Below are 5740 nucleotides of genomic sequence, written 5' to 3' on the forward strand. Positions count from 1 at the left end.
CACCACACTTAACCCCATTACCCCGCACTTAAACCCATTACCCCACACATAACCCCCTTATGCCGCACTTAACCCCATTACCCCACACTTAACCCCATTAACCCACATTTAACCCCATTACCACGCACATAACCCCATTACCCCACACTTAACCCCCTTACCCCACACTTAACCCTATTACCCCACACTTAACCCCATTACCACACACATAACTCCTTTACCACACACTTAACACCCTTACCCCGCACGTTATCCCCTTACCCCACACTTTACCCCATTACCCCGCACTTAACCCCCTTACCCCGCACTTAACCTCCTTACCCCGCAATTAACCCCCTTACCCCACACTTAACCCCATTACACAGCACTTAACCCCATTACCACATACTTAACCCCCTTACCCTGCACTTAACCCCATTACCCCACACTTAACCGCATCACCCAGCACTTAACCCCATTACCCTGCACTTAACCCCGTTACCCCACATTTAACCTCCTTACCCCACACAACCCCTTTACCCCGCACGTAACCTCCTTACTACACACTTAACCTCCTTACCCCACACTTACCCCCTTACGCCGCACTTATCCCCATACCCCACACTTAACCCCCTTACCCCGCACTTAACCCCATTACCCAACACTTAACCCCCGTACCCCACACTTAACCCCCTTATCCTATACTTAATCCTCTTAACCCGCACTTAGCCCCTTACCTCACACTTGACCCCATTACCCCACACTTAACCCCATTACCCCGCACTTAACCCCTTTACCGCACACTTAACCCCATTACCCCACACTTAACCCCATTACCCCACACTTAACTCCATTACTCCGCACTTAACCCCATTAACCCGCACTTAACCTCATTACCCCGCACTTAACCACCTTACCCCACACTTAACCCCATTACCCCGCACTTTACCCCCTTACCCCGCACTTAACCCCCTTACACCAAACTTAACCCCATTACCCCGCACTTAACCCCATTACCCCACACTTAACTCCATTACTCCGCACTTAGCCCCATTAACCCGCACTTAACCCCCTTACCCCACACTTAACCCCCTTACCCCGCACTTAAACCCCTTTCCCCACACTTAACACGATTCCCCACACTTAACCCCCTTACCTCACACTTAACCCTCTTGCCCCGCACGTAACCCCAATACCCCACACTTAACCCCCTTACCCCACACTTAACCCTCTTGCCCCGCACGTAACCCCAATACCCCACACTTAACCCCCTTACCCCACACCTAACGCCCTTACAACACACTTAACCCGATTACCCCGCACTTAACCGCCTTACCCCACACTTAACCCCCATACCGCGCACTTAACCCCCTTACCCCACACTTAACCCCCAATCCCGCACTTAACCTCCTTACCCCACACTTAACCCCCTTACACCACACTTAACCCCATTACCCCGCACTTAACCCCATGACCCCACATTTAACCCCCTTACCCCGCACATTACTCCATTACCCAACACCTACCCCCTTACCCCACACTTAACCCCATTACCCCGCACTTAACCCCCTTACACCGCACTTAGCCCCATTACCCCACACTTAACCCCATTACCCTGCACTTAACCCAATTACCCCGCAATTAACCCCGTTACCCCACATTTAACCTCCTTACCCCACACTTAACCCCATTACCCCGCACTTAACCCCATTACCCTGCACTTAACCTCCTTACCCACACTTAACCTCCTTACCCCACACTTAGCCCCATTACCCCACATTTTGCCTCCTTACCCCACATTTACCCCTTACCCTGCACTTAACTCCCTTACCCAACACTTAACCTCCTTACCCCACACTTAGCCCCATTACCCCACATTTTACCTCCTTACCCCACATTTACCACTTACCCTGCACTTAACTCCCTTACCCAACACTTAACCTCCTTACCCCACACTCAACCCCATTACCCCGCACTTAACCCCTTTACCCGCACTTAACCTCCTTACCCCACACTTGACCCCATTACCCCACACTTAACCTCCTTACCCCACACTTACCACCTTAATCCACACTTAATCTCCTTAACCCACACTTAACCCCTTACCCCGCACTTACCCCCTTACCACACACTTAACCCCCTTACCCAGCACTTAACCCCATTACCCCGCACTTAACTGCCTTACCCAACACTTAACCCCCATACCGCGCACTTAACCCCCTTACCCCACACTTAACCCCCAACCCCACACTTAAACTCCTTACCCCACACTTAACCCCAATACCCCGCACTTAACCCCATTACCCCGCACTTAACCCCATTACCCCACACTTAACCCCCTTACCCCGCACTTAACCACATTACCCCACACTTAACCCCATTGCCCCACACTTAACCACATTACCCCGCACTTAACCCCCTTACACCGCACTTAGCCCCATTACCCCACACTTCACCCCATTACCCCGCACTTAACCCAATTACCCCGCACGTAACCCCGTTACCCCACATTTAACCTCCTTACCCCACACTTAACCCCATTACCCCGCACTTAACCCCTTTACCCCGCACTTAACCTCCTTACCCCACACTTAACCTCCTTACCCCACACTTAGCCCCATTACCCCACACTTAACCTCCTTACCCCACACTCAACCCCATTACCCCGCACTTAGCCCCTTTACCCCGCACTTAACCTCCTTACCCCACACTTAACCCCATTACCCCACACTTAACCTCCTTACCCCACACTTACCACCTTACTCCACACTTAATCTCCTTAACCCACACTTAACCCCTTAACCCGCACTTACCCCCTTACCACACACTTAACCCCCTTACCCAGCACTTAACCCCATTACCCCACACTTAACCTGCTTACCCCACATTTAACACCCTTACCCCGCACTTAACCCCCTTACCCCACACTTAACCTCCTTACCCCACACGTAACCCCCTTACCCCACACTTAACTCCATTACCCCGCACTTAACCTCCTTACCCCACACTTAACCCCATTACCCGACACTTAACCCCATTACCACACACTTAACCCCCTTACCTCGCACTTAACCCCATTACCCCACACTTAACCCCATTACCCCGCACTTAACCCCATTACCCCGCACTTAACCCCGTTACCCCACATTTAACCTCCTTACCCCACACTTAACCCCATTACCCCGCACCTAAGCCCTTTACCCCGCACTTAACCTCCTTCCCCCACACTTAACCTCCTTACCCCACACTTAGCCCCATTACTCCACACTTAACCTCTTTACCCCACACTTACCCCTTACCACGCACTTAACCCCCTTACCCCAAACGTAACCCCATTACCCCGCACTTAACACCATTACCCCGCACATAACCCCGTTACCCCACATTTAACCTCCTTACCCCACACTTAACCCATTACCCCACACTTAACCCCATTATCCCATACTTATTCTCCTTACCTCACACTTAACCCCATTATCCCACACTTAACCCCATTATCCCGCACTTTACCTCCTTACCCCACACTTAACCCCATTACCCCACACTTAACCCCATGCCCCGCACTTAACTCCATTCCCCCCAGTTAACCCCCTTACCCCACACTTAACTCCATTACCCCACAGTTAACCCCATTACCCCACACTTAACCCCATTACCCCGCACTTAACCTCCTTGCCCCACACTTAACCCCCTTACCCCGCACTTAACCCCCTTACCACACACTTAACCCCCTTACCCCACACTTACCCCCTTACCCCACACTTAACCCCCTCTCACCGACTCAGTCCGCTTCTATTGTTCCAACTTTAAATAAACACCCCAAGGCCTCAAGTTGTTTATCTACTCTCCACCTGTCCTCCTCCAATCCACCTTTTAAATGGAGCCAGGACAAAACATACCTCTTAAAGCCACAAGCTCATCACACTTGTGGGTCACCAACTCCAATTTTATTAAAATGCTGTAGGTAAACACTACAAATGTTTCTTTCCTGTATGAAATGTGTATCATGCTTGCATTTACATGTTTTATTATTTACTTTAACTTTCTCAAATTTAACTTGTTGGCCGTAAATTCTTTAAGGGTGTTTTGTTCATTGAAACAGGTTAATTCTAGTTCTGGTTAATGCTCATCCGTGCTTAGATTTGTTCTCATTGTGGCATTGCATAAGTGGTTTAGTGAGAGCAAAATGTTGCAGATGCTTCAAATCTACAATTAAAAAATATTACACTGCAAATAGTCTACTCCAGTTAACTGTTGAAAAAATATTTGCATCATCTATAACTACAGGTGAGGTGCCTGATGACTGGTGGGTGACTTATCTTGTTCCATTGTTTAAGAAAGATTGTCAGGAGAAACCAGGGACCTATGGACCATTGAGTTTGACTTCAGTTGTGGGTAAATGTTTGGAGGTGATCCTAAAAGATAGGATTTATGAATTTTAGAGAGAGGGGAAAATTATTTGGGATAGTCAGCATGGTTTTGTGCAAGGAACATCATGTCTCACAAAATTGATTAATTTTTTTGAGGAAATTACCAAAAAGATTGATGGGAGAGCAGTATTTTATTTGTTGTTTATTTGGATTTTAATCAGGCTTTTTGACAAGGTTCTGCATGATAGAATAATTAGTAAAATGAGGTAATGTGGGATCCAGGATGACCTTGCCAATTAGATACATAATTAGTCAAAGACAGAGTAATAGTGGAGGGTTGCTTTTCAGACTGGAGGCCCATGACCAGCAGTGTTCCACAAGAATCTAGGTCCTCTTCTGTTTGACATTTATATAAATGATTTGGAGAAAGCATGGTTAGTAAGTTTGTGGATGACACCAAAATTAGTTAAAAATCACACAACACCAGGTTATAGTCCAACAGGTTTAATTGGAAGCACACTAGCTTTCTGAGTGTTGCTCCTGCCTCACTTTGGTGATATGCTCTTCCAAATTCTGGTATAGTGGTTAAGTGCGGGTAAGGATGCTTTTCAAAACAGAGGGTTGTAACCAGTGGTGGACCTCCGCTGTTTATGGTCTATAAAAACGATTTGGAAGAAAATATAGCTGGTCCAATTAGTAAGTTTGTGGCTGAAACAAAGATTGGTAGTGTTACAGAAAGTGAGGATTGTCAGCGGATACAGCAGGATATAAATCAGTTGGAGGCATGGGCAGAAAATTTGCATATGGAGGTTAACCTGGATAAATGTGAGTATATTTTGGAAGGTCAAGTGCAGGTAGGAATTGCACAGTAAATGGCAGTGTTGTAAAGTAGGGGTGGACTCCCTTCTGAGAACTAAAACCAAAACACCCAAGAGGAACACATGATCCTGTTTAAAGAATGTGAAAAGTCGTGTACCCTGCTTTTCAGCAAGTATAGTGGTTAATTTTATTTTTAAAAATTCCCTGCCACTCCCTTTAAAATGAACAAGTAACAGTTTACTTATGTAACTCTAACAGTGATCAAATTAACTAAATTATTAACAAACCAAATAAATCCCTTGGTACTACTAACTATTCGTGAATAAAACAAACTTCTAGTGGTCTACTGTTCCAATATCGACGAGTCCCACTCATACAAAAAAAAATTAGTCTCTAAATTGAAGCCAGGTTACATCTTCCAGAATATTCTGCGTCTGTGATTCTTCTGTCAGGAATGCCTTCTTTGTAGGTTATTCTGTCAGAATATTAGCTACGTTTGCTGCGATATACAGATGGTCCTTTCTCTAAGAACTGATCATTATTGTCTCTAGTGTATGGTGGTTACCAGGTTG

Source organism: Hemiscyllium ocellatum (genome assembly GCF_020745735.1).
Source record: "Hemiscyllium ocellatum isolate sHemOce1 chromosome 41 unlocalized genomic scaffold, sHemOce1.pat.X.cur. SUPER_41_unloc_3, whole genome shotgun sequence".
In the NCBI taxonomy this organism is placed as follows: Eukaryota; Metazoa; Chordata; class Chondrichthyes; order Orectolobiformes; family Hemiscylliidae; genus Hemiscyllium; species Hemiscyllium ocellatum.